The sequence below is a fragment of the Tamandua tetradactyla genome, chromosome 3 (genome assembly GCF_023851605.1).
Source record: "Tamandua tetradactyla isolate mTamTet1 chromosome 3, mTamTet1.pri, whole genome shotgun sequence".
NCBI lineage: Eukaryota > Metazoa > Chordata > Mammalia > Pilosa > Myrmecophagidae > Tamandua > Tamandua tetradactyla.
This window is the reverse complement of record NC_135329.1, coordinates 119,275,646-119,295,776: the sequence shown is the minus strand read 5'-3', so window position 1 is coordinate 119,295,776 and position 20,131 is coordinate 119,275,646. Positions and strand designations below refer to the sequence as shown.

General features: G+C 39.5%; 1 protein-coding gene across 17 annotated transcripts in view; it reads right to left on the bottom strand.

The window, feature by feature from the left end:
- LYPD6 (LY6/PLAUR domain containing 6) overlaps positions 1 to 20,131 on the bottom strand; it is a 252,582-nt gene that overhangs the window by 171,078 nt on the left and 61,373 nt on the right. The window contains exon 5 of one of the 17 annotated variants that reach the window (XM_077153759.1): positions 5,143 to 5,250. The exons of 15 other annotated variants lie outside the window; for them this stretch is intronic. The gene's annotated coding sequence lies outside the window, so the exon portion shown is untranslated. The remainder of the gene's footprint in view (positions 1 to 5,142; positions 5,251 to 20,131) is intronic. One more of the 17 variants, XM_077153757.1, reaches the window with a different exon arrangement.

Below are 20,131 nucleotides of genomic sequence, written 5' to 3'. Positions count from 1 at the left end.
GAAAGGATAAAGGAGAAACTCAGAAATCTTCCAATTGCTGTGACAGAAAATCCAACTCAAATGGGCTTAAGAATAAAAAAGAATTTATTGGTCCATGTACCTGAAAAGTAGTGGCTAGGAGCCTGAGGCACAAACGGTATCTTGAGGATTCAATTGTCTTCTCTCTCTCTGGGCTTTGCTTTTCTCTGGGCTACTTTCATTCTTAGGTAGACTCTCTTAAATTATTAAGAGTTATTAAAATTAAGTTTTAGACTCCTTATAGCTCACAATCCCAGAAGAAATCTAAGAGAGGGCCACTTTTCCAAAAATCCCCACAGAAATCCCAGGCAGGACTATGACTGGCTTGGTTTAGGTCTCATGCCCACAGCTAGACACTGCAGGGTGCAGTTTAAAGGCATGAGCTATTTGTTCAGCTAGAACCAGGCGCTCCCTCCTGCAATAGAGGAGGGAGGGCCATGTGGTTAGATGGCTCCAGCAAGTGAAGGGCGGGGAGGGCAAGTGGCTCCTAAAAGAAAAAGATTTTGGAAAAACAAAAAGTCACTTGTGTCCCTTTCAGTAAATAATGCATAATCAGTTGATAATTTCACCGAAGGCCCTTACTGACAGGACCTGGAAATGATACAATGATGTGCAGCACAAGGAGTGCAGATGAATGGTTAAAGAGAAAGCTAAAGTCCTAGAGGGAAAAGAAAAGGGATGACAAGAAGCAGAAAAGGGTAAAAATGTTTTGCTTTCAAAGTAATCTCAGTCAAGCAGCTGAGAAGGCAACACAGATAAGACAGGTACCATATGTCTTAGTTTGTAGGCTTGCCAGAATACAATATACTAGAGATGGAACAACTTTTAAAAAAGGAATTTATTAAGTTTAAAGTTTACTGTTCTAAGGCTGTGAAATGTCCCAATTAAGGCAGCCAAAGAAAGATACCTTAACTCCAAAGAAAGGGCTGATGAAGTTTGGGGTTACTCTCTCAGCTGGGAGGGCACATGGTGATGTCTGCTAGCTTTCTCTCCTTATTTCATAAGGCTTCTCCTGGGTTGTTTTCCTTCTGCATCTCCAAAGTTCTCTGGCTATGTGGGCTCTGTCGGCACTTTAGCTTTTTCCAAAATGGGTCCCTCTTAAAGGATTCCAGAAAGCAACCCCACCTTGAATGGATGGAGACACATCTCCATGGAAACCATCCAATCAAAAGTTACCACCCACAATTGGGTGGGTCACATCTCCATGGAAATAATTAAGAAGATCGCACCCAGCAACACTGAATGAGGATTAAAGGACCTGGCTTTTCTGGGGTACACAATGGCTTCAAATCGGCACACCGTGGTTTCAGAAAGTGTAGAGAAGATTTCCAGAGTGGAGGCCCTGGGGTACAGAGCCCAAGACGTTGCCTTCCTTTCAGTTTGAAGGAGAAATGAAGCCTATCCACAGACTGGGATTTGGGGTGCTGGAAGGAAAGGCTTTTAAAAGAAATTCACAGATTTTGTTTGTCCTCTCTTATTTCTTGTAAATTAAACTTCTATGCAGGGGATCCATATTTTTTAAATATTCATGGGAGTTCTGGGAAGGGAAAATAGGCCAACGGTGGCCACTTACCCTGAAGCAGGCCACCAGGGGAAGTGATCTATGATCAAACTGCAGTGAGTGTTTTATGTGTAACACACATGGCAGCAAAAGACAGAAAGAAAAAAGAAACTGTATGTTGGTGATAATTTTGAGATACAGTCTTGCTAAATCTTAGAAAAGTTTTCAAACAGGCCCAACTGCTATCTCTGCCAGTCAATCTATGGAAAACCAGCCTGGCAGTGGAATCCTGTTGCAGATAAATATCTGGACTCAAGACAGATTTAGTGGACCGAAAGCCATCTAATACGTAGGCCTATAAATGTTATCACTTCAGAAACCTTAAAAATAGGAAAGGGCATATAGATAGAGAGGATCATAAAAAATAGGGATTAAGAGAATGATTTTAGCATATGTTGCAACTACCACTTCATTTTCACAAAGAAACCTATACAACTTAAGATAGTTAAATGTACTGAATCCCACAAGGCACACCATAGCTAAGGAACTTCTTTGGTACCTAGTGATCATGTGACAGCCTGTTCACATAGCTTTAGTCCAATGTCCAACAGAAAGATGTAACATATTTCATCATTTCCTCTCATCATCTTTCTTTTACAATACCCAGTCTCTCATTCACAGTTTGTTTTGTTTATTTTGCTGGGACCCTCTCTGGTCAACTCCTCTTTTCAGTTTACATGACATCCAGCAATGCGAAAAAGAACAAAAGGTCTTGAATGTGAGGGTGTGTGAGGCTCTGTACGTGATGCTGGGGAAAGGGGGAGAATGCGGGTGCCTTTATCCCTCAACCAGTCCCCCAAGGGACTAACCAGTTCCACAAGAAATCATTAAGACAACTATTTCACTGGCACTTAAACACTAGCCACCATCTGTTATATCATTTTCTAGGTGCCACTCGTCTTTCAACTTCAACAGCTAGGACACAACATCACTTGGTTTTTAAAATAAAATACTAATAAATAACATACCTTGCAGATTCACTTTAATCAGCCCTATCTTGAAATAGCTGTTTACTAATTTTAGATAATATAATTAAATGTGCAAACACAATATTTAAGAAACATTAATGGTGTGACTTATCCTGAAAGGAGTTGGGAAATTCCAAATTTAGAATGTCTGTAGCACCTGATGTGAAAATATGATTCTCCACAAGGACAGAAAATTGAAATGGAGATTAAAGAGTATAGTTTCGCGGCAGGCCATGGTGGTTCAGCAGGCAGAAGTCTTGTTTGTCAAGCCAGAGACCCAGGTTCGATTCCCCGTGCCAGCCCATGTAAAAAAAAAAAAGTATAGTTCCCTTTCTATTTTTTCTTTTTAGCTTTTATTATTGTATAGTATAACATATACACAAAGCAAAGAAACAAAAAAGCAATAGTTTTCAAAGCACTCTTCAACAGACAGTTACAGGACAGATCCCAGAGTTTGACATGGGCTAGAGGGCTTAAACATTTTTTTATCATCACAATCGACTTTTTTCCTTTTTTGTGTGTGAAAAATAATATATATACAAAAAAGCTATAAATTTCAATGCACAGCACGACAATTAGTTGTAGAACATATTTCAGAGTTTGACATGGGTTACAATTCCACAATTTTAGTTTTTACTTCTAGCTTTACTACTAGCTGCTCTAAAATACTGGAGACTAAAAGAGGTATCAATTTAATGATTCACCATTCATATTCATTTGTTAATTTTTATCTTCTCTGTATAACTCCACCATCACCTTTGATCTTTCCATCCCTCTCTTTAGGAGTTTTTGGGCTATGGCAATTCTAAATTTTTGATATTGGAAGGGTCTGTCACTAATATGGGATAGGGAGATGGAACTATATGATGTTCTGGAGAGACTGGGCTAGGTTTCAGGACTTATCTGGACCAGGGACCCATCTGGAGGTTGTAGGTTTCTGGAAAGTTACTCTAGTGCATGGAACCCTTGTGAAATCTTATATATTGCCCTCAGTGTTCTTTCGGATTGGCTGGAATGGTCCTGGTTGGGGGTTGGCAGGTTATGATAGGTAGCAAGGTCTAACTGAAGCTTGCATAAGAGGAACTTTCACAGTAGCCTCTCGACTCTATTTGAACTCTTTCTGCCACTGATACTTTATTAATGATACTTCTTTTTCCCCTTTTGGTCAGGATGGAATTGTTGATCCTACGGTGCCAGGTCTGTATTCATTCCTGGGAGTTCTCTCCCATGTCACCAGCGAGACTTTCACCCTGGATGTCATGTCCCATGTAGCAGGGAGGGCAATGATTTCACTTGCAGAGATAGGCTTAGAGAGACTGAGGCCACATCTGAGCAACAAAAGAGGTCCTCCAGAAGTAACTCTTAGGCATACCTATAGATAGCCTAAGCTTCTTCCTACATCAGCTTCACAAGAGTAAGTCTCCCGATCGAGGGCATAGCCTATTGATTTGGGTGTTGTTGTTTTTTTTTTTTTAATTTTAACTTTTTTATTGTATAGTATGACATATGTACAAAGCAAAGAAATAAAAAAGCAATAGTTTTCAAAGTACTCATCAACAACTAGTTACAGGACAGATTATTGTTCCCTTTCTATTAAATATTGTATGGATAAAGACTGCAAAATGTAAGGGCTTAAGGATGCTTAGAATCTGGTTTGATATTTCCACCTTTTGTGAATCTGGTCAACAAAAATCTGAATTTAGTATTAAGTTTAGGAAGCTCCCAGCTATAAAAGTTTGCAGAAAAAGAAAGAGGGATGTGTTAAAGCAAGTTAATCATATCTTCTATCTTCCAGGCTGCCCATTCCTTTTCTATCACTTGATATCTTCCCTTCCTCTTGGTGACCAGGCAGGGAACCCTGGGGTCACTTTTGACTTCTTCCTCTTCCCTAATGCATATCTTTGGCAGTTTCCAGTCTGAAGATTACTCTCTGTCTGCTTATAAAGGACTCCAGTAATAAAATTAAAACCCATTCTGATTCAACTGAGCCACACCTTATCTGAAGCAACCTCATAAAAAGATCCTATTTACAGGAGTTCACACCCACAGAAATGGATTAAGTTTAAGAACATGTTTTTCTGAGATGCATATCTTCAAGTTAGCACATATGCCAAGAGTTGCTCTTCAAAAGGTGAGTAGGTCCCTGTGGCAGAGGGCAGAACTTTGCTGCAGAACCCTAGGGGTCTGCACTGTGACTCTCCTATCTAATATTGCCAGAGAATCCACCTACATGCTCTCCTTATTTATCATGGATACTTCTATACCACCTGTTGGGACATATTGCCCATATGGAGGACTACTTTCCAACAGCTTATACTTCTCTTGTTCTGGTCCCTACTGGGAGACTTCAGGGTCAACCAACAGATTTTAACACATTTATTTCCAAAATCCAGAGGTCTATCTAGTGCTGTGCATCTATCTTTCTTAGTGGTAGAAAGTACAGTGATTTTCCTTTCTCCTTAATAGATGTCTCAACATACTTCAGACTCTGCCTCCCTAAAAACTGCACCAATGTGGCAGACTACTTAATAATCATAGGGTTTATTTGTCACTCTCTGGAATGCTGTGATTTACCAGGACATTCAAATTACTTACCACTTCTTGCTCCCCAGGTCCAATTACCATGATGTCTTCAAAGTAGTGGATTAGTATGGTGTTCCGTGGAATATGAAGATAACCAAGATCCTTTTGGATTATCTTCTGCTAGAAACAGGACATGTAACATAGGCCTGGAGAAAGACCCTGCATATACCTCCCCCCACCCAGATAAATTGAAACTGCTTTAGCTCCTCTTCCTAATGTGGCCTGAAGGGCATATTTGCTAAATAGTTACATACCACATTTGAAAGGATGTGTTGATCTATTTCTCGTAAAGATATCACATCCAAGGATCTGGGAAGATTGTGGAATAGGATAAGTCAAGTTCACCCCTGCTCCAAGGAACAGCTAGAAGGATGATGGTGACTGGGACAGGAATTCCAGGGTGTTAGTGACCTGGGAGGGTCTTCTACACCACATAGGGAGGCCTATGTGTGCCATCCTAACCCCATAAACTATGCCTGCCCCCATATCCCACACACCTGAACCCAGTCTCCCAACCCTCAAACACACTCTAAGTGCTCCCATCCACGCCCCCCACATGCATATGCACCTGCTCCAGCCCGACCAATCTCTCCCATGCAAGTGCACAGTCTCACGCCACCCCTCCTGAGACCCATGCACTTGTGCCTAGTCCTTCGACCCCCCCCCCCGCCACCTACCCCTTTCTGACCCCTGTGGGCAGTTGCTTGAACATCCAGGCTGCGGGTGCTTTCCCTCATGCCCAGGCCACACTGCCCCCAGCCCATACAGTCATGCAAATCTGCCATGCCCCACTGAGCTCTATGCAAGTGTACATAAGTATCCAGCACACCTGAATCTGCACATGTGTGCACCCCCACCAGACTTCAGCTCAGCAAGCGCTGAACTACACATCCAAGCCACACCCACCCCTAGCCCATGCAGAAACAATGCTACCCTGCTGCCCCTGAACTCTATGCACACATAAACCAGGACCTGGCCCCCTTGACCTGCACACACCAGGGCCCTGCCCCCAGACCCACAGCCACAACCTCCCTGCTAGGCCATGCACCATCCTTTCAATCCCTGAACTCCACCCCACCCCTGTGCCCCGCACACATGCATACCCTTGCCCCAATCCCTGGCACAAGTGACCTAACCCACACCTGGCAGGTGCTCACAAATGCATCTGTGCTACGTAACCCCACCCAGCACACATGCAAACCCCTGCCCTAACAACTCCACACCTGAGGAACCGCACCAGGGTTCCACCAGACATCACCTGCCCCTAAACCATATCCCACAACCCCCTGGACCTGTGCTCCATCCATATACATTTGCACGTCCACATCCTGGCCCCCACTGGATCCCTCCCCCTCTGCAAAGATACATCTGCACAATGCCCTCTCTGTTCCTCAACCTCTGTGCCCCATACCTCACACCCTGATACTATAAGCCTGATGCTCCAAGTACCCATCCACATCCTGCCTATGCAACATCCCTTGTGCATCCACATAGCACCCTGCATCTGCCTCCCACTGCACCCTACCTCTGTGTCCCCCATGCCACACCCTGCTCTTGTGTTCCAAGGCCTGCTTGAGCTGCACCCCATCACCAAGACCTCCACACTGCACCATCACAACACAGTGCCCCACTCACAGGCACAAGTATAGCATATCCAACCCATGCCTATACCTGCCCCACCCCACATCCTGCTCCACGTACATCCCACAGATACAAAGCTTTAGACTACTAAAGGAAATTGACTGTCAAGGTAACTCTAGCAGGATATTTACATGCCATGAAAGCAATAGAAGATCACTAAGCATATGAAAATGCAGACAGATTAATCCAGCTTAATGACCAAATTAAAACACCAAAGGAGACACAGACTTTGGAACAACTAGTCAAAAATGTTCCATGTAACTCTACTAAATAAAATCAATTGGATGGTGTCATGGTAAGGTTCATGTGACAACTTGTCCAGGTGGTGATGCCCGTTTCTCTTGTTGGGCAAGTGCTGGTCTGTCTGTTGCTATGAGGACATTTCATAGAATTAAATCATGATCACATCAGCTGCATCCACAGCTGACTGCATTTGTAATCAGCCAAGGGGAGTGTCTTCTGCAATGAGTGATGCTTAATTTAATCACTGGAAGTCTCTTAAGGAGGATTCAGAAGAGACAGTTGCTCTTCCTGCTTCAGCCGGAGAGACTCTCCTGTAGAATTTGTCCAGATGCTGCATCAGAGTCATCAGCTTGACAGTCTGCCCTATGGATTTTGGACTCTACATTCCCATGGTTACATGAGACACTTTTATTAATTTTATATCTACAGATATTTCCTGATGATTCTGTTTCTCTAGCGAATCCTAGCTGTTCTAGTTTGCTGCTGCCAGAATGCAATATACCAGAAACAGAATGACTTTTTAAAAGGGGAATTTAATAGGTTGCTAGTTTATAGTTCTAAGGCTGAGAAAATGTCCCAGTTAAAGCAAGTCTATAGAAATGTCCAATCTAAGGCATCCAGGGAAGGATACCTTGATTCAAGAAGGCCAATGAAGTTCAGGGTTTCTCTCTCAATTGGTAGGGCACATAGCAAACACAGTCAGAGTGTCTCTCTCATCTGGAAAGGCACATGGTGAACACAGTCAGGGTTCTTCTCTCATCTGGAAGGGCACATGACAAGCATGGCATCATCTGCTAGCTTCTTCTCCTGGCTTCCTGTTTCATGAAGCTCCCCAGGAGGCATTTTCCTTCTTCATCTCCAAAGGTTGCTGGCTGGTGGACTCTGCTTCTCTTGGCTAAGCTGTTCTGCTCTGCTCTCTCTGAATCTCTTTCATTCTCCAAAACATTTCCTCTTTTATAGGACTCCAGAAAGTTATCAAGACCCACCCAAATGGGTGGAGACATGTCGTCCCCTAATACAGCTTAACAACCACTCTTGATTAATTCACATCTCCAGGGAGATGATCTAATTACAGTTTCAAACATACAGTATTGAATAGGGATTATTCTGCCTTTATGAAATGGGATTTACATTAAAACATGGCTTTTCAAGTGTACATACATCCTTTCAAACCAGCACACTAGCTAATACAGATGACTAATGACATAAAGGAGATCAAGAAGAAATTAGAAGAGCATAAAGAGGATTTGAAAGAATAAATAGAAAAATAGCAGTCACCACAGAGATTAAAGATGCTGGAGACCAAGTAAAAAATATACTAGAGACACACAACAACATATTTGAAGAGGCAGAAGAAAGAACAAGTGAACTAGAGGACAGGACAACTGATTTTGAACACACAAAAGAACAAACAGCAAAAAAAAAGGAAAAAAATGAACTGGATCTCAGGGAAATGATGGACAAAGCAAAGCACACAAATATAAGAATCATCAGTGTCCCAGAAGGAGAAAAGAAGAATAAAGAGCAAGGAAAATTAATTAGAGGATATAAAGGGGGAAAAACTTCCCAACCCTTACAAAAGACATGGATATGCAAATCAAAGAAGCACAATGAATTCCAAATAGAATGAATCCAAATCCAAGACACATACTAATAAGTCTGTCAAATGGTGAACAGAAGGTGAAAATCTTGAAAGCAGCAAGAGAAAAATGTCTACTACAAACACAAGCAAAATCACATAAGACTGAATTTGGACTACTCAACTGGAACTATGGAGGTAAGAAGACAGTTGTATGACATATTTATGATCCTGAAAGAGAAAACCTTCCAGCCAAGAATTCTGTACCCAGCCAAATTGTGCTTTAAAACTCAGGAGAGATTAAATTTTCACAAACAAAGGCTGAGAGAATATGACAGCAAGAGATGAACCCTACAAGAAATACTAAAAGGAGTTCTGCCCACTGAAAAAGAGAGAGATATCTGGAGGAGGGCATAGAATTGAACAGTATCAATAAGGGCTACTTAAAGGATAAAAAGACAAAGATGGAAAAGAATATATAGATCTGACTAATAAAATCCAAAGGATAAGATAGTGGATTCAAGAAATCCCTTTACAGTAATAACTTTGAATGTTAACAGACTAAACTTACCAATTAAAAGATAGATATTGGCAGAATGGACTAAGAAACATAATCCAGCTATATGCTGCTTACAAGAGACTTATCTTAGACACAATGATACAAATATATTGAAAGTGAAAGGATAGAAAAAGATGTTCCATGCAAACTGTAGCCAAAAGAAAGCAAGAGTAGCAATATCAGACAAAATAGACTTTAAATGTAAAGAAATGATAAAAGACAAAGAAGGACACAATATATTAATAAAAGGGATAAGTCACCAAGAAGAAATGAAAATCATAAATATTTATGCCCTCAATCAAGGAGCTCCAAACTACATGAGACAAACAATGGCAAAACTGAAAGGAGTAATAAATATTTCAATAATAATATTAAGCGACTTCAATACACTACTCTCCTCTATAGATAGAGCAACCAGGCATAGGGTCAACAAGAAAATAGAGAACTTAAACAATTTAATAAGTGACTTAGAATTAATAGACATATATAGGTTACTATACCCCAAAACATCAGGATAAACAGTCTTCTCTAGTGCTTATGGAATGTTCTCCTGTATAGATCACATGCTGGGGCACATAACAGATCTTTCTAAATTTAAAAACATTGAAATTGATCAAAGTACTTTCTCTGATTACAATGGAATGAAACTGTAAATCAATAACCACCAAAGAATGAGAACTTTCACAAATATATGGAGATTAAATAATACACTCTTACACAACTAGTGGGTCAAAGAAGAAATTGCTAGAGAAATTAGTAGCTATCTGGAGACAAATGAGAATGAGAATACAATATATCAGAACTTATGGGATGCAGCAAAGGCTGTGCTGAGAGGGAAATTTATTGCCCTAAATGCCTATATCAAAAAACAAGAAAGAGCAAAAATCAAGGACTTAACTGCTAACCTGGAGTAACTTGAGAAAGAACATCAAACCAACCCCAAAGCAAACAGAAGAAGAGAAATGACAAAGATTAAAGTAGAGTTAAATGATTGGGAGAACAAAAGAACATAGAAAGAATCAATAAAACCAAAAGTTGGTTCTTTGAAAAAAATCAATATAATTGATGGATCACTAGCAAGGCTGATGAAGAAAAAAAGAGAGGGGATGCAAATAAACAAAATCAGAAATGAAAGAGGGGTTGGCACCACAGACTGAATAAATAAAAAAAAATCAGGTGGATACTATAAACAACTATAAGTCAACAAAATAGACGACTTAGATGAAATGGACAAATTCCTGGAAACACATGAACAAGCTACACTGACTAAAAAAAATAGAAAATCTCAACAAACCAATCACAAGTAAAGAGATTCAATCAGTCATCAAAAATCTTCCTACAAAGAAAAGCCCAAGGCTTCACAGGGGAATTTGATCAAACATTCCAAGAAGAACTAATTCCAAACCTGCTCAAACTTTTAAAAAAAATTCAGGAAAAAGGAATACTACCTAACTCACTTTATGAAGCTAACATCACTTTAATACTAAAACAGGGTGAAGATACTATAAGAAAGGAAAACTACAGGCCAATCCCCCTAATGAGCACAGATACAAAAATTCTCAACAAAATACTAGCAAGTAGAATCTAATGACACATTAAAAGATTTATACACCACAACCAAGTGGGTTTTATACCAGGAATACAAGGATAGTTCAACACAAGAAAATCAATTAATGTAATAGGCCACATTAACAAATCAAAAGGGAAAAATCACATGATCATCTCCATTGGTGCTGAAAAAGCAGTTGACAAACTTCAACATCCTTTTCTGATAAAACACTTCAAAAGACAGGAATCAAAGGTAACTTCCTCAATATAATAAAAGGCATATATGACAAATCCAAAGCCAGCATGGTACTCAATGGTGAGAGATTGAAAGCTTTTTCTCTAAGATCAGGAACAAGACAAGGATGCCCTCTGTCGTCACTATTATTCAACACTGTAGTAGAAGTTCTAGCTAGAGCAAACGGGCAAGAAAAAGAAATAAATCTATCCAAATTGGAAAGGAAGAAGTAAAACTTTCAATATTTGCAGATGACATGATACTACACTTGGAAAATCCTGAGAAATCTACAACAAAGTTATTTGCACTAATAAATTCAGCAGAGTGGCAGGATATAAAATTAATGTGAAGAAATCAATAATATTTCTATACACAATTAATGACCTAACTGAGGAGTCAATTAAAGAAAACATTCCATTAAAATGGCAACTAGAAGTATCAAGTATCTTGGAATGAACTTAACTAGGGATTTAAAGGACTTGTACACAGAAAACTACATAACATTGCTAAAAGAAAACCTGCGTAAGTGGAAAGACATCCATGCTCATGAATAGGAAGGTTAAATGTAGATAAGATGTTAATTGCACCCAAATTGATCTACAGATTAAACACAGTACCAATCAAAATTCCAACAACCTACTTTGAAGATTTGGAAAAGCTAGTTACCAAATTCATCTGGAAGGGAAAGAGATCCCAAGTAGCTAAAAGCATCCTAAAACAAAGAATGAAGTGGGAGAATTAACACTTCCTGATGTTAGAACTTATTATAGGGGTGCAAGGGTAGTTCAGTGGTAGAATTTTCACCTGCAATGTGGGAGAACTGGGTTTCATTCCTGGTCTATGCACTCCCCCAAAAATGAACAAATAAGCAAAACAAAACAAAACAACCAAACAAATAAAAATTCAACAAAATGGTGCCGCAATAATGGGATACTTACATGAAAAAATACTGAAATGTGACCCTGCCACACAGCATACAGAAAAAAAAAATCTTATTATAAAACCACAATGGTCAGAACCTATGGTACCTATTTCAACATGAAAAAGTTAGAATGGCATAGCCCAAATACCCCTCAAGAGTGAGAGAAAGATCAAAGATGATGGGGAGTTATACAGAAAAGGTAGGGCTTAACAAATGAGTCTGATTGCTAAATTATTATACTGATATATTTTTAGTCTCCAGGATCTTAGAGCAGCTAGAAGTAAAAAACTAAAATGATGGAATTGTAACCCAAACTAAATTCTGAAATCTGTTCTACAACTAATGGTTGCAATTTGCTTTGAAGTTTTTTCAGCAAGGCCCCCAAATCCACTGAACTGGGATGAAATAGTCTTTTCAAAAACTGGCAATTGGGAGAACTAGATATCATAACCAAAATAATGAAAGAAGACCCTTATCTTATACCCTATACAAAAATTAACTCAAAGTGGATCAAATGCCTAAATATAAGAACCAGTACCATAAAGCTCCTAGAAATAAATGTAGGGAAACATCTTTAAGACCTAGTAATAAGAGGTAGCTTCCTAAACTTTATACCCAAAGCACAAGTAATGAAAGAAAAAACAGATACATGGAAACTCCTCAAAATCAAATACTTTTGTGCCTCAAAAGACTTTGTCAAAAAGGTGAAGAGGCAGCCAACTCAATGGGAGAAAATATTTGGAAATCACACATCAGACAAAGTTTGATGTATTATATACATAAAAAAATATGCAACTCAACAACAAAAGAACAAATGACCCAATTATAAAATGGGCTAAAGATATGAATAGGAATTTTTCTGAAGAGCAAATACAGATAGCTAAAAAGCACATGAAGAGATGCTCATTTTCATGTGCTATAAGGGAAATGCAGAAAGACTACAATGAGATCCCAGCTCACACCTACAAGAATGGCTGCTATTAAACAAACAGGAAACTACAGATGTTGGAGAGGATGTGGAGAAATTGGGACACTTATGCGTTGCTGGTGGCAATTTATAATAGTACAGCCACTATGGAAGACAGTCTGGCAACTCCTCAGAAAACTAAATATCCAGTTGCCCTATAACCTGACAATACCATTACTCAGAATATACCCAGAATTGCTGAAATCAGTGACACAAACAGACATTTGCACACCGATGTTCATAGCAGGATTATTCACAATCGCCAAAAAAAAAAAAAGTAGAAATGATCCAAGTGCCTACCAGCAGATGAGTGCATTAACAAAATGTGGTATATACACACAATAGAACATTATGCAGCAGTAAGACAAAATGATGTCCTGAAGCACATGACAAGATGGATAAGCCTTGAGGACATAATGGTGAGTGAAATAAGCCAGACACAAAAGGATAGATACTGTATGATTCCACCTTTATAACCAGGGGAAGGGTAAAATCAGAGGCTTATAATAAAGAATATAGGGGACCGAGAGATACATGGAGGTTAAAGACAGGTAAACAGTTAGCTAATGAGGTTGGACTCTGTTCTAGTTTGCTAGCTGCCGGAATGCAACACATCAGTGACGGATTGGCTTTTAACAAAAGGGGATTTATTTTGTTAGTTCTTCAGAGGAAAGGCAGCTAACTTTCCACTGAGGTTCTTTCTTACGTGGAAGGCACAGGATGGTCTCTGCAGGTCTTCTCTCCAGGCCCCTGGGTTCCAACAACTTTCCCCAGGATGACTTCTTTCTGCATCTCCAAGGGCCTGGGCTGAGCTGCAATTGCTGAGATGAGGTATGCTGAGCTGCTTAGGCTGTGCTACCTTGCGTTCTCTCATTTAAGCACCAGCCAATTAAGTCAAACACCACTCATTGCAGCAGACACGCCTCCTAGCTGACTGCAGATGTAATTAGCAACAGATGAGGTTCACGTACCATTGGCTTATGTCCGCAGCAACAAAACTAGGTATGCTCACCTGGCCAAGTTGACAACTGAATCTAACTAACACAGACTCAAATGTAAGGGAATAGATAGAAGTGAAGGTGGTTCACTGGTGGATCTATAGGTAATATTACTATATTGAAAGTGAACATGATTAAAAGGGATAGTATAGACCCATATGTCCCACCAATTAACACTACAAATATAAACAAGTTCTTGCATGACTTCAAAGGTATGAATCCTGTACAAAGAGTGTATAAATTCAGAGTATAGCAGAAAAACTACCATTGCATGCTATGGGCTTTGTTTACAGGAAAACAGCAACAGTACCACAGCAATAGCAGGGGTAAATAATGGGGGGAGGGACAAGAGTTAGGGGAAGGTTTGGATTTTCTATTTGGTGAGGGTGTCTTTACTGGTTATCTTTCTCTTGGGAATGGTTAAATTATCTAAAATTGAGCATGTTGATGGACTGTTAACTTTGGCATTATACATGATGCCCAATGAATGGAGGTAGCTGAAGGATGCACTGAGAAGTAGATTGGTGCACCAATGATGGTGTATGTATACGAACGAATATTGTGCTGTTACAAAAAGGAACAAAGTTGTGAGGCATGCAACATTGTGAATGAACCTGTGGAACATTTGGTAAGGCAAAATAAGTCAGAAACAAAACAGCAAATATTGTATGGTCTCACCTAGAAAATACTTATAAGAAAACTGGGGCCTCAAATGTAAACTCTTATAGCAGTCACATTTAACCCAGAGTGGGAATTGTTATTTCTGGATTTTGAGAAGCTGTTTTATATGTGTATAATCTGGTACTTAGAGATAAGAATGAAGCTGATCAGGTTGGGATTTAGATAATTCAGAATACAGGGCTAAGGAAGACATTGTATTTTTTAGAACCTCATCTACTCTTTGAGAGCAAAGGAGGAAAGGTTTATTTTATCCAGAATCTAAATTTTCTGTAGCACACAATTTAACTCAACTTGTCTGGATAGATCATTTAAACAATCTAAACACAGGGAACCCAGCATAAAAATGCAGGCCTTTAATCCTGTATATCTTGATGTACTGCCTTGATAAATCCCAGAGTATATTAAGCAGATAATCAAAAAGTATTGGAAAAGTCCCTTGAGGGATGGGAGAAAAAATATGGAACTAATAAACTTTACCTCCAGGGAATTCCCTGATACTGTGTTAAACATTAAGGACACCCAAGTCAATAGGACAAGCCCTTGATCTTGAGGCTTGCTCTTGTGGAGATTAATGTACGTAGTGGAGAAGCATAGCCTACCTATAGGTATGCCTAAGAGTTACTTCTGGAGGACCTCTTTTGTTGTTTAGATATGGCCTCTCACTCTCTCTAAGCCCAACTCTGCAAGCGAAATCATTGCCCTCCCGCCTACATGGAACATGACATCCAAGATGAAAGTCTCCCTGGTGATGTGGGAGATGACTCCCAGGGATTAACCTAGCCCTGGCACCAGAGGATCAACAATTCCAACCTGACCAAAAGGGGGTAAAGAAGTGTAACAAATAGGGCATCAGTGGCTGAGAGAGTTCAAATAAAGTTGAGAGGCTACTCTGGAGGTCACTCTTATACAAGGTTCAGTTAGACATTGCTACCTATCATAACTTGCCAAACCCCAACCAAAACCATTCCAGCCAATCCTGAAGAACACCTAGGGCATCATACAAGATTCTACAAAGGTTCTGTGCACTAGGGTAACTTTCCAGAAACATACAACCTCCAGATTTTTCCCTGGACCAGATAAGTCCTGAAATGCAGCGGGGCCAGCCTCTCCAGAACATCAACTAGTTTCAGCCTGCTATCCCGTATTATCGACCACCCCTTCCAACATGAAAAAGTTAGAATGGGCATAGCCCAAATACCCCTAAAAAGTGGGAGAAAGATCAAAGGTGATGGTGGAGTTATACCAAGAAGGTAGAATTTAACAGATTAGTATGACTGCTCAATCATTAGAGTGATATTTCTTTTAGTCTCAAGTATCTTAGAGTAGCTAGAAGTAAAAACTTGAAATGATGGAATTGTAACCCAAACCAAACACTGAAATTTTTGTACAACTAATTGTTGTGATGTGCTTTGAAATTTATTTCCTTTTTTATATGTTATTTTTCACAAAAGAAAAAAAAAAAGTCGATTGTGATGATAAATGCACAGCTGTATACTATATATTGTATATTGTGAACCATTGATTGTACACTTTGGATGATTACATGGTGTGTGAATTTATAATATATATCAATAAAATAAAAAATAACATATAAAGGCATAAAAAATATATATAAAGAGATAGCCTTACTTGGTCCTCAAAAGATAAAGCTTGGGCAATATCTCTTAGAAATCCATCAATAACAATGCCCTCTTCATCAGGTATTTGCATCAATTTCTATTTTATCTCTGAAATTGTGGCCTCCTTTCACAGAGAAAGTATTTTAAAAACCAGTTCAGCCTGATTCTCTCACAACTGGTATAAAATCTTTGCAGAATACTACCAAATTATACAGCTGTACCTGTGGAGCCAAGTCTCCAGTTGCAATTATTTTGGCAATAAGAATACATTTTCTATTGCTTCTGGTACTGTGGATCTGCCTCCTTAATAATTCTCCCACCAAAATGTATTGGAATCCATAACATTCTGTGATACCCTTCTGAATACCCTTCTGTGATACATTCTGAATACCCTTTCTACTTCCTGGACCACCTAATATTTAAAACAGGCAAAATTATGAACTTCTGTTCCAAAAAGAAACTTCCTTCTACAGAACTACTCCCTTTGTCTTAATTCTGAGCTACCAGTACCACCTCCAAAGGCAGAATGAGCGTGGACTTTGCCACAGAAAGGATTAGACTGTCTTAACCAATTGTATTAGATGAAAGAGACTTTTCCCCTCTCTACCTATTGTATAAATAAGGTTTTTTTAAAATTCTGATTAATACAATTTAAAGAAACTTTCATTATTCTTCTAAGTAGAGTCTAATATCTTTTCTAACCAAGAAAAACCATTGGATACAAAAGAAAATTATTAAAGTAACAAAACTGCCTTGTTCCATGCTGACAAAGAGCTAATAAAAAATCATCTTTCAGCCAAAAAAAAAAAAAAAAAGATATCACATCCAGTACAACTGCTGTGATTGAGGCTACAACTTGGCTAAGTTTATGGAGGACCACCACAACTTACGCTGATCCACCTGGGTTTTTGAAGGGCTAGATTGGTGTATTAAATGCAGAAACCAGTGTAGGGAATTCACAGGATACCTGGATCTACACTTTGAAAACTCTGACTTTGTGGAATATATTTATGTGTTTTGTTAACATTTTTTCTGGTGAGGATATAAAGCCTTGGTTGGCACTTTCCTGGGGGTCTAGCCATTTCCACTGTCAGTCATCATGGGAAAACTCATCTCCTAGGACAAGACAAAGACCAACGAGATAGGCTTTCAAGGAACTAATCTTTTGAGAAGGAAAAAAGCATATAAACACATTATTATTATAATAAATAATTCTAAGCAAGAACAAGAGAACTAGGTATCGTTGTTTTCATCACAAGTTTAGCCACCCAAACAGGTTTAACCTGAAATCCTATGAACCAGCTCCACAGAAGGCAAATACATATCCATATCAACAATCCACACAAATAGGAAGTAACTATTTTATCCTGCAAAATAATTTTCAGTGTGATGGAAACTGAGCCAGGAAGAAATAGGTTGAGGTTTAGGATAAAGGAAGTACAGAAGTGCCTCAGCAGTACATAAATTTGCATATATATATATAATAATAGTATATAAATATATAAAACCGTTCGTGAAAAGGACAAACTCTCATCGATAGGCAAATATTTATATTGTTGTTGGTGGATGTCTGCAGTGCTAAATAGCATGTTACTACTGGAACAGCACAGGACACTTGCTTGGAGGGAAAAATCTATAGCTGGTGCTCTCCAATCATCTTCTCCCACTGCTCTTGGAATCTAGTGGATGCCTCTACAAGGCACCACATTTCTACAGCCCCATCATCAGAATGGGAATTTGTCTCTCCACACATCTTAGGGAACTTTCTTTTGCATCATTATATGATTTAATGTATCCCATTGATTTCCCATTGATTTAATGTATGTCCATTGATTTCCATGGCAAATATGGGGCTAGAGTTAATTAGAAAACCAACATGTTATGCAACAACATCATCTACACTATCTATAGAGCATGTGCTCTTAGGACCAAGGGGCAATCTTATTATTCGACTGCCACTGGACAAATCCTAATTATTGCCAATTTTGTTATAATAAAGGTATGTGTGGTGGTTAGGTTCTGGTATCAACCTGACCAAATGGTTGTGCGCAGTCGCCTGGTCAGGAGAACTGGCCTAACCATTTCTGCAAGGATGTTTCATGGCTAGTTGATAAACTGGAAGGCTGGTGTATTAAATCATCAGTCAGTGGATGGCATCTGTGGCTGATTACATCTGCAAACAACTAAGGCGGGTCTCCCACAACAAGAAAATCAATCAGTTGAAGACTGTTACGGAAAAAAAGAGACTCTCACTGCTTCTGCAGCCAGTGAGGCTCTCCTGTGAAGTTCGTCAAGACCCTTCATCAGTGCCACCAGGTTCACAGCCTGCTCTAATGGATTTTGGACTCTCTTTCCCACAGCTGTGGGAGACACCTTTATAAATCTCATATTTGCAGATCTCTCCTGTTGGTTCTGTTCCTCTAGAGAACCCTGACTAATACAGCTTCATACCAGGAGTGGTTCTTGAGAAACAGAATCTTAATAGTAGGTTTTTAGAATTGGTTTTCTACTCTGACTAGACTCAGAGGCACTAATAACTCTGCAATAATCAAAGGGGCACTAACAGTCCACAGGGTAAGTTGGCAAAAGAGATACTCAAAATATCACCATTCTGCTAATTGTATGCTTTTATGAGGCAAGGCTCTGGGTGAGAATGTTTTTGACACCTTTATGGAATTTTGTGGAATTAAGAGGTATAATGATATTGGCTCATTATTGTTAGATACACTGGCTACAGTGATGAGGAAAAGAGATGAGCTGAAGGCTTCAAATTTGCACCTCAAGTGCCATATGAATGATGTAAAAGTTTCCATGTGTGCCCTCAAAAAAATCTTATTTCCTGTGTCAAAGACTTGAGCTCTCTGAAAAACAGACACAAAGCCTCATCATGCAAGTAGCAGATTTGCAACATAAACTAAAATCTCAACCTAATTTACCAGCCTACTGAGATTAATCCTTCAGTGTTTGCTAACCCTGTAACCACCTGCCCTGGGGAAACAGACTTCACTCTTCTGCTGGAGCAACTCATCCTGTTTCACCAGATGAAACTGCAATGGTATGCGCTGAGGTAGTTGGCCTGAAAGACACGTCTATTTCTTTTCATGACCCACCCCCACCACCCCTCTTTTCTTTAAGACTTATAATTTATAAAGTCCCATCAGGCCCCAAAAGGTGAAGGACACAGTGTGACCCATGAGGAGGTATACTATACTCCAAAAGAACTGCATGAATTTTCTAATCCATATAGACAGATATCAGAGGAATATGTGTGGGAATGGATATTAATGGTGTGGGATAATGGTGGAAGGAATATAAAGTTGGATCAAGCTGAATTTATTGATATGGGCCCATTAAGCAGAGATTCTGCATTCAGTGTTATAGCTCGAGGGGTTAGAAAGGGCATTAACAGATTGTTTAGATGGTTGGCTGAAACATGGATCCAAAGGTTGCTGACATTACCTGAGATTGAAATGCCAGGACTGCCCTGGTATAATGTGGATGAGGAGATTCGGAGGCTTAGAGAAATGGGAATCTTAGAGTGATTTATCATGGAAGACCTGCTCACATACCCCAAGAATGTCCAGAGGACATATCTTCTACCAGAACCTTAAGAAATAAATTTGTGAGACTAGTTCCATCATCCTTGGAGAGCTCTGTAGTCGCCCCTCTCTGAATGTCAGCTATTACTGTGGAAACTGCTGTCACTGAGCTGGAATTCTTAAACACAATGGGAATGACTGGATCTCAAGTTGGCAGAAGCCATGTAGCAACAGTTAATCACCACAGACAAGGTGGGCATGGCCACCTTAAGGGACAGCAGACTCAAAGTAGCAGTCAAAATAACTGACTTGCAGAGACTTGTGGTGTTGGCTAGTAGATGATAGGGTACCTAGAAGTAAAATGGATGGACAGTCTACTGAATTCTTATTTAAGCTGGATAAGTAGAAGAATTCTGGGTCACGTGAACAGAAGTCTAACTTGAATTACAAAAACAGAGAATCACAGCCCC